Source organism: Hibiscus syriacus, unplaced genomic scaffold, assembly GCF_006381635.1.
Source record: "Hibiscus syriacus cultivar Baekdansim isolate YM2019G1 unplaced genomic scaffold, ASM638163v2 tig00113721_pilon, whole genome shotgun sequence".
Lineage (NCBI taxonomy): Eukaryota > Viridiplantae > Streptophyta > Magnoliopsida > Malvales > Malvaceae > Hibiscus > Hibiscus syriacus.
In genome coordinates, this window is record NW_024063468.1 from 1,013,419 (window position 1) to 1,022,759 (window position 9,341).

The following is a 9,341-nucleotide window of genomic DNA, read 5'->3' on the forward strand; positions in this document are numbered from 1 at the left end:
AATTTTCTTCTGAAAATAATACTGAATTTCGGTGCATAAAATCTATGTCCACACCATGCGGTAGAGATATGCTTGCTGATCACGTGGTTTGACAGAAACCAAAACCCTAATTAAACAAAGTTGAACAAGTCCAAGGAGATCGATTTATTAAACCATCAATGCTTTAAACATATTGTTTTTGGCCTTTCTCTTTATAGATAAACGTATAGTGCTTGCTTTTGGTAACTTTTGATTTTCTAACCTTTCACCCAATGGATGAAGAAGATGCTTAACGAGGCACAGACTAGTGTTTTCAAATCAAGATTATTAACGATTGATAATATTGTTAATTGTCACTATCCGTTTTCATTAAGATCAACAAAAGATCAAAAGTAGTTGAACATTGTCTACGTAAATTCTACCATTTCTTCATGCACTGCACACAGATGCCGACAATATATATAAATATTATAATGCAGTGGTCGATCATGGAGGGCCAAGTGTTTTTTTAATACTCAACTACCATAAAAAACCAAGTTGTAATTAGTTTATATTAAGTTGACTGCTCAGTTTGTCACTTAGTGTGCGGAAAAATCAAGTCCCGTGAGGAGAAAATCAGTGTTGATTATACGGGAGATTTAGAGTACCTAATTTCGTTTATAAATATACCTCATTCCGTTCCCATTTCACAAGTTTTTGCAGCTGAAAAAAAGAAGAAAAAAACATGGGGAACTGTATGGAGAAGACATTCAGAACAAGGCAGGAGGTTGAAGAAGAAGAAATAGAAGAGATTCGTGAAGCTGCTGAGAAGGAAAACGAAGGTGTAAAAGGCAGCATGAAGGTGAAGATTGTGCTTACAAAAGAGGAGCTCGAGTTGTTGTTAGTAAAGCTGAAGAATAACAGTAATGGAGGGTATCGGTTAGGGGAACTTTTAGCTGAAATGGAGAAAGCTAGATCAGATAAAGTGGAGTGTTGTTGGAGGCCTTCATTGGAGAGTATCATAGAAGATGAAGAAGATGATGTTATCAGTTCATGAAAGCTTCAATCCTTCCTTTTGTAAACTATTAATACACCCTTGCTAACATTTTTTGTTCTGGATCTTCGGGTTAGTGAGTTATGAACCGAGTCTTAGGAGTTTTTGGTTTTGAATATAGATGACTGTCTGTCTCCTTTTTACTGCAACCTTGGATGTTTTATATTCAATCTTTCATGGAGAATTAGATACAGATGGATTTAACTCTCTCTCTCTCTCCTTTTTAGTTTGTGCAAATCTGATTGTTTACTCACTCTTATGTGAATAGTAGTATTTCAATGAGAAAAAAAATCATAATTTATATTAATGTTTTGAGTTTCAAAACTATAAAAATTAATGTTTAACGGTTAAATAATATTTTAACAAGAGAATTGTATATGTTTATAGTTTGGTAATTAAAGAACTTTTTTAATCATTTTAGCCATGAATTTATGTAATATTTATCATTTTATTTTCTTCACCCATAGGAATTAAGAGAAGGGACTCAATTGTTCGATGTTAAACACAGAATTATAGGTGATTCAAGATCTTTAAAACATGCATGGAGGCTTAGCTTAGAGGTTGTATGGTTGTTAAACAAAGTAATCCGAATCATTCATACAACGTTTCCAAGGTCGATACTATAAGATTGATGTTGGAACGTACGTATGAAATAAACTTTCGACCAGTTAGAAGAGATACAAACGGCGTGGTTGATATATTGACGTCCATGTCTTAAAAAAGTGTATCGGGAGACCTTTTTTGCCTAAGTTTCATCTGAGGTCAAGAGGGCTATGTCAATTCTTTTTTTATTGTCCTCCTGATTCGGTTTTGTGAGAATACAACTAAAACAACAAAATATTGACTGAGAATGCATATCATTTATTGACCTATAATATTCCTTATATACAAGAGTTTACAACAACCCTTATAACTGCTCAACAGCTAACCAACTAACAACCGCTCCTAAAATCTTCCTTAACCATACAACTAACCGTACACATCAGCTAACAATCATCATTCAACATTCTCCCCACTTCTTCTTCCTCCCAAAGGAAAGTCTGCACATTTAGCATGGCTTTAAACACTTCAAATCGAGTAGCAACTAACGGCTTTGTGAATCCATCAGGAACCTGGTGGCTTCCTGGCACATAGTTCACGAACACTTGCTTCAATGCCACCTTCTCACGAACGAAATGAACATCAAGCTCAAGATGTTTACTCTTTGCATGATAGACATGATTAGCTGTCATGGCTACAACACTGCTGTTATCACACCAAACTATTGGAATTTTCTGCCTTGCAGCACCCAAATCACTTAGGAGAGCATCCACCCATTTTGTTTCAGCAATAACATTTGCTACACTTCTATACTCAGTCTCCATGGTCAATCTGGACACTGACTTTTGTTTCTTCGAGTTCCACATTACAAGACTATCACCTACAAACACACAATAGCCAGAGACAGACTTGCGATCATCTGTGCTTGCAACCCAATCAACATCAACAAAGGCTACTACATTGAATCCTGATAATGCAGGTGCTATGACCAGGCCATGATTAATTGTTCCCACCAAATACCTCAAAATCCTTTTAACTGCAACCAGATGTTCTTGCTGTGTTGCCTTACTAACACTGAAGGTAATAACTGGACGAGTGTGACAAGCATATAATAATGCACCTACAATGCTTCGATACTCATAGTCATCCTGAAACAACACCCCCCGCATCTTGACTCAACTTAGCAGACACAAGCATAGGTGTAGATGCAGGATTGACACTGCTCATTTTCGTATTCATTAACAATTATAGGATAAACTTCCTTTGGCTAAGAATTAAAGAACTGCCACAACGCTTAACTTCTATGCCTAGAAAATAATGAAGGTCACCAAGATCCTTCAGGGCAAATTCTCTTCCAAGCAATTTCACTACTTCTTCAATCTGGTTGTTGGAGCTTCCAGTCAACACTATATCATCAACATACACGAGTATGTAAACACACTGTCCATCATCTCAGTGGACAAAAAAAGATGTATCTACTGAAGATTCTTTAAAACCAATCTTAACTAGACAATTCTTTAATTTATAATGCAAATTTCGAGGGGCTTGGCGTAAACTAGACAACGTCTTTTCTAATATGCACACCAAATGACCACCATCAACAACTACTTGCTCGAACCCAGGTGGATGTTGCATGAACACCTCTTCATGCATATCACCATACAAAAACGCATTGTTCACATCCACCTGGCGTAACTGCCAACCATTGGTAACAACTAGTGAAAGAACTACATCTGACAACTGGACTGAATGTTTCACCAAAATCATGTCTTGGCATTTGAGAAAACCTTTAGCTACTAATCTAGCTTCATACCTACTAATAGAACCATCAGGGTTCTTTTTCAACTTGAACAGCCACTTACACCCCACTACTGATCGTCCTTCAGGTAGTTTCACTAGGGTCAACGTACCATTCCTCCTTAAAGCTTCAATCTCTGCATGCACTACTGCTCTCTAATGAGGTGACTGAATTGCTTCATGAACATTAAGAGGTTCCATGTCATCATACCTAGCCGCATAAAACTTAGGTTTAAATACCCCACACTTACTCCTTATCAGCATCGAATGTCGATTCAACAAACTGACATCATTGACATCTCTCAAAGGAAAAACATTGTCAAACGAACCAGTTACTGCCACAGATGACCTTTGATTTGTCGATTCAACAACTTCAGTTGTACCAATTTTACCACCTTCTTCATCATCTTCTTGAACTGCAGCTTCTAGGGAAGTTTCACCCATGTCAGCTAAGTCCTGACCCACACAACCAGAGTTTCCATCCACACTATCTTCTGCTGCACTAACAACTTCCTGTAGAACTGCTTCAGACAAGCCAACCAAATTCATATCATCAGGAGCCGTTCCTTGACCTGCACCAGCCATGTTGATTTGAAATTGCCTCATGTCAGCAACAACTTCAAGTTCTACAGACCTTTGTTTATTAGATGAAGATGTATTACTCAACCCTTCAACCGTTGCAAATGGAAAGGTAAACTCATCAAAGATAACATGTATGGAAACATATATCTTGCCACTAGCTGCTAAACACATATAGCCTTTGTGCTGAGGACTATAACCAAGGAATATATACGGTTGAGAACGAAATTCAAGTTTGTGCTGTTGAAACAACCTCAAGTGAGAAAAGCATTTACACCCAAAGACTTTCATGAAAGCATAATCTGGCTTCTTGCTGAGAAATTTCTCATAAGGTGACAATCCATCCAAAACCTTAGTAGGAAGTCGATTAATAAAAAATAATGCAGTAACATCTACATAGTACCAATAACGCAAGGGCATAACAGCTTGTGCTAACAAAACCAAGGCGAGCTCAATGATGTGTCGATGTTTCCTCTCGACCACACCATTCTGTTTGGATGTATGGGGACAGGCAACACGATGGGCAATCCCTTCTTTTAACAACACAGCCGACAGACTTCGATACTCTCACTCCAGTCGCTTTGCACATCCTTCACAACTAGGCCAAATTGAGTTGCAATCATTTGCTGAAACACCTTAAACGTGTTTATTGCCTGCGATCGATCTTTCAAAAAATAGACCCAAGTGTGTCTTGAGTACGCATCAACAAATGACAAGTAATAGTGATAGCCATTTGAAGCTACATGAGCTGGTTCTCATATGTCAATATACACAAGTTGGAAAGGTTCAATATAGATAATCTTGGAATAGCAGAAGAGAAACTTATGGCTTTTTCCAATGCAACATGCTTCACAAATTTCATTCACATTTTTATTAATTTGTACATCAATGGATTTGCATACACTAGCAACAGTATCATGCTTTGCATGCCCTAACCTTCTACGCCAAAGGCTGTAAACATCACTAGCCTTAGCAACATTTACACATGCATTTCTACAAACACTTGTCATAGTAGTACTAGGGAACACATAAAGTCCTTGCGTTCTTCTTTGAAGAAGCACCTCTCCATTAATTGCATCACGAACACAATAACCTTGTGCATAGAATTCAAACACCACATTGTTGTCCCTAGCAAACTTGGACACAGACAATAGGTTTTGTGTTATGCCAGGTACATGAAGTAAATCATTAACTAATAGTACTCTAGAACCAGACTTCATGAGCGTACTTCCAACCAAATCAACAGGTAATAAGGCACCATTAACCACAACTAGCTTACCTGGACTACTGCAAACAGTTTTGCGAGTTACAACATCTGAGTCCGATGTAACATGGTGAGTGGCTCTAGAGTCAATGACCCACTGTTCTTGTTCAGCCATTGACACATCAACACTCGATGAAGCATGTGATCGAGACCCCTTCGAAGAACATGATCGAGACCCCTTCGAAGAACACATACATGCACACTTATCAAAAGTAGCAGTGTGAGCCTGAGCAGATTCTTCATCATACCTCGATTGATCGTTACTAACAATATGAAATGATTCATTATAACGATGCCAACACCGATCAACTAAGTGCCCAATTTTACCACAAAGCTGGCATTGAATACGCGGTCTGCCTAGTCCTCGACCTACTCGACCACCAGACCGAGCAGCAGTCATATGATCTCTATCATAGCTTGAATAAGACCGCTTGGAGTAATCACCTAGACCAGTCCCACGAGCAACATGAGTCGCTGCCACCACCGTTTCTTCTTGAGCTGTAAAACCAGCGATTTGCGTCTCTGCATCTATTAGCATGGTACAGACCTTATTTAAGGGCAACATGTCACCACTCGACGTAATGACAACCATAAACGGTTGGTATTCACGCGGTAGCCCTTTCAAGATGCTAGCAATATGCCCTACTAGAGGAATCGGGCTTCTACTTGAAGCCAAAGCATCGTAAATTTCTTTAACTTTAACAATATAAATCTGCATGATGTCTTCTCCTTTCTTGAGGGACTGAAGTTTACAATGTAGACTCATCACCGAGGTTGAAGACCTAGTTGCAAAGTATTGCAACACCGTAGCCCAAATCGATGCAGCTGTCTCACCTCCCATAAATTGAGATAGAAGATGTGGACTAATGGTAGACAATAACCATGATGCTAATGCACTGTCTTGGGCTACAAAATCATTATAAGCATCATTGGGAACCAGACTGCCATCTTCATCAACAATCATCTCCGGTGGAGACTGCATAGCACTGGTAAGAAGACGCTCAAGTGTATGACTGCGAACAATAAGTAAAACTTGTTGTTTCCACAACAAGAAATTTGTTTCATCGAGTACCACATTGATTTTCTTAATAATGAACATTGAATTAGAACATTCAGTAGAAAAAGAACAAGAACGACATAAAGATTCGCTACTTGACCAAGAACACCATACCGAACTATCCATCAACCACCTTCAACACTTAACAAGCACTCTCTGAGTTACACAACAAGAAACACAAAACTCCAGGAACTTATGGCGATTGATACCTTGTGAGAATACAACTATAACAACACAATATTGATTGAGAATGCATATCATTTATTGACCTATAATACTCCTTATATACAAGAGTTTACAACAGCCCTTATAATTGCTCAACAGCTAACCAACTAACAACCGCTCCTAACAACTTCCTTAACTATACAACTAACCGTACACATCAGCTAACAATCATCATTCAACAGGCTTCATACTGATTAGTCTGGATCAACCCGGGTCGCACAACTGATTTTGGTGAATGAGTCTCCTAGCGGGGATTTTCTGTCTATACACAAAGACTCAAATTCGAGACATGTTTAAGCGATATCAAACTGCTTATTACTTGAACCAACATGTTGGTTCAAATCTTTAAATATAATTATATATTGTGTTGACATAACTAATTATGAGCCTTAAGATTAAGCCATAAGAATCAGAGAAAAATACTATTACTCTTCTTAAAAATAAAGAATGGCATTCTTAATTCTCTTGTAGCTAGATCCTCCATAATCACGAGAATCTTAAGATAGAATTGAATTCCAACTCAACTCTTTTTTAAGATTTTGCAGAAACTGGATTGCAGTCTCGAGCTGGTAGCAAAACTGGAGGTGATGGTGATCTAACTTTCTTCTCCAGTTCTAAGGCTCCTGCAACTGTTGGGGGCAAAGCTTCTCTTCAACCCAAAACAATACCTGTTTCCAAGGAGGAAATGAAGGCTATTTTGGTATGCAAACCGCTCCTTTTTGTCATTATTTTAATGTTTTCTGTATTGAACATTTATGCTAACCTATGTTACCTGGAGTTGTTTTATATCTTTGGAACATCAGGCCTCGTATCTGTGTCGACTGTCGAGCACATAGAATTAACACGAATGCTTCAAGGAAAATGAAAATTTTGGGTATATGTTAACTGCATTGCACATCTTAGTATCACTAACCTGACTTGTTTAAGAGATCCATTCAACAGGGAATTTAGTGCATGTGGACTTTATGCTATGAAGCCGAAATAAATGCATATAAAATCGATACGGAACTAGGATTAAATATAGAGAGGGTCAAATTGCCTAACTTCAAACTTATCAAACCTAATAAGTGTTTAAACCCATTTTTGGGGGATGGCCCCGCCCAATCCCTGTTTAGTTATCTCTGCTTGGTCAATAAGAATTAAGAAATGTTGCTAGTTTTCTACGGGGTCTGGTCATGTGCATGAATCAGCACTGTATCTTAAGTTGGTCAAACTGTTTGTATGATGTGTCTCTTTGTTCTTGTCTTCTGTTGTTAGAAATGTTTCATTCAAGCTAAGTGCTTAAAACCGATATATTGTCATACATAATCATACTGGCAGAATGATTCTTATATTCGATTTTTTGTCCTCTGTTTTAGCTTGCTACACACCTTCTAGGTCCTTTTTGGCACACTTTTGGCAGTTGGGTGGCTGTTTCTGTTCATCGGATCAAGTTTCAACAGGGAAGATAATTTCATGGACTCTTAATCTTCCCCTTCCTCCGACTATGTGGGAACTTCGATTTTGTAATGACATAATGGCCTGAAGTATCATTGCCCATGATTCCAATCTGAGCTTTAAAAACTGCACACAATTCATACATGAGAGTTTGATAGGCTGAGCTGCCATTAAACCCTCGTTTTAACCAACTCTAAAATCCGTTGAGTAAAAATGAGGTAAAAGGTTGGTGCTTAAATGGCCTAATGGCCAATAATTTAATGTTGGGTGAGTAATTACTTATTCCTCCAGGAGACGGGATACACAAGCCTTAATTATCGCTTATTAGACAATCACATGTGGCCAACAACACTTGATCATTATATTTAGGGTAAACTATATATTTAATACTTTATGAGTCTATTGATTATTAAAAGTTATAAAATGATCCCTTAATTATATGAAGTTGTTTTGTTGAGTCTTTCAACTATTAAAAGTTATAAAATGATTACCCAACTATTCATTATGTTCTAAACTCATCATTTTTTTGTTAAAATGACAGTCTGAGTTATACGCTAACCTGGCTGATATACGATAAAATATAATTTTATAATCTTAAATGATTATCATATCTCAGTCAACATGTTAACGTCCAACCCAAATGATTGTTAAAATTTTAATGAAAATGACGAATTTAGAACATAATAAATAGTCGAGTGATCATTTTTTAACTTTTAACAGTCGATGGATTTAACAAAACAACTCCATGCAGTCGAATGATCATTTTATAACTTTTCATAACTAAAGGACTCAATAAAATATTATCTTATAATCAATGACCATTTATATACTTTACTCTAATTATGAGAATGACTTCTCAAAAAGAGAAAATGAACAGTTAATTAATTAACTTAAAGTTAATGCCAAATGTGCAATACACTAGGCGACAATGGTCCATGGATTCATAATCATACGGATTGGGACATATGTTCCGCATTATCCTAATCTAACCCCACCTTATCTTACAACACTATGATTCTATTTATTTGTTTAGATAAATTACTCGAATGATCACTCAACCTTTATAGATCTATCAATTTAACAACAAAATGAAGGAAAGGTAAACTTTCAAAAAGGTTCCTTTTGAGTAAACCTCAAATGCATGACTGCTACATCAAAGCAATAGAATTGTTACATGATTGAAAACAAAATAATTTTAACATGAAAAAGCTTGAATTTAAATTTTAAGAATAAGATTCATGATATATATCATTGTTTTATTTAAGTTGACGTACCAAATTAAATGTGGATTTAATGAGGGAATGAAATAAAAGTTTTTCTAAATCAGTGATTAAATTGATAGCAGCTAATAGTTGGCTGACCATCTGACTAGTTTAGCCTATTTATTTAATAAACACTGGGGGTATGATTGTCTTTTCCTGATAGGAGTA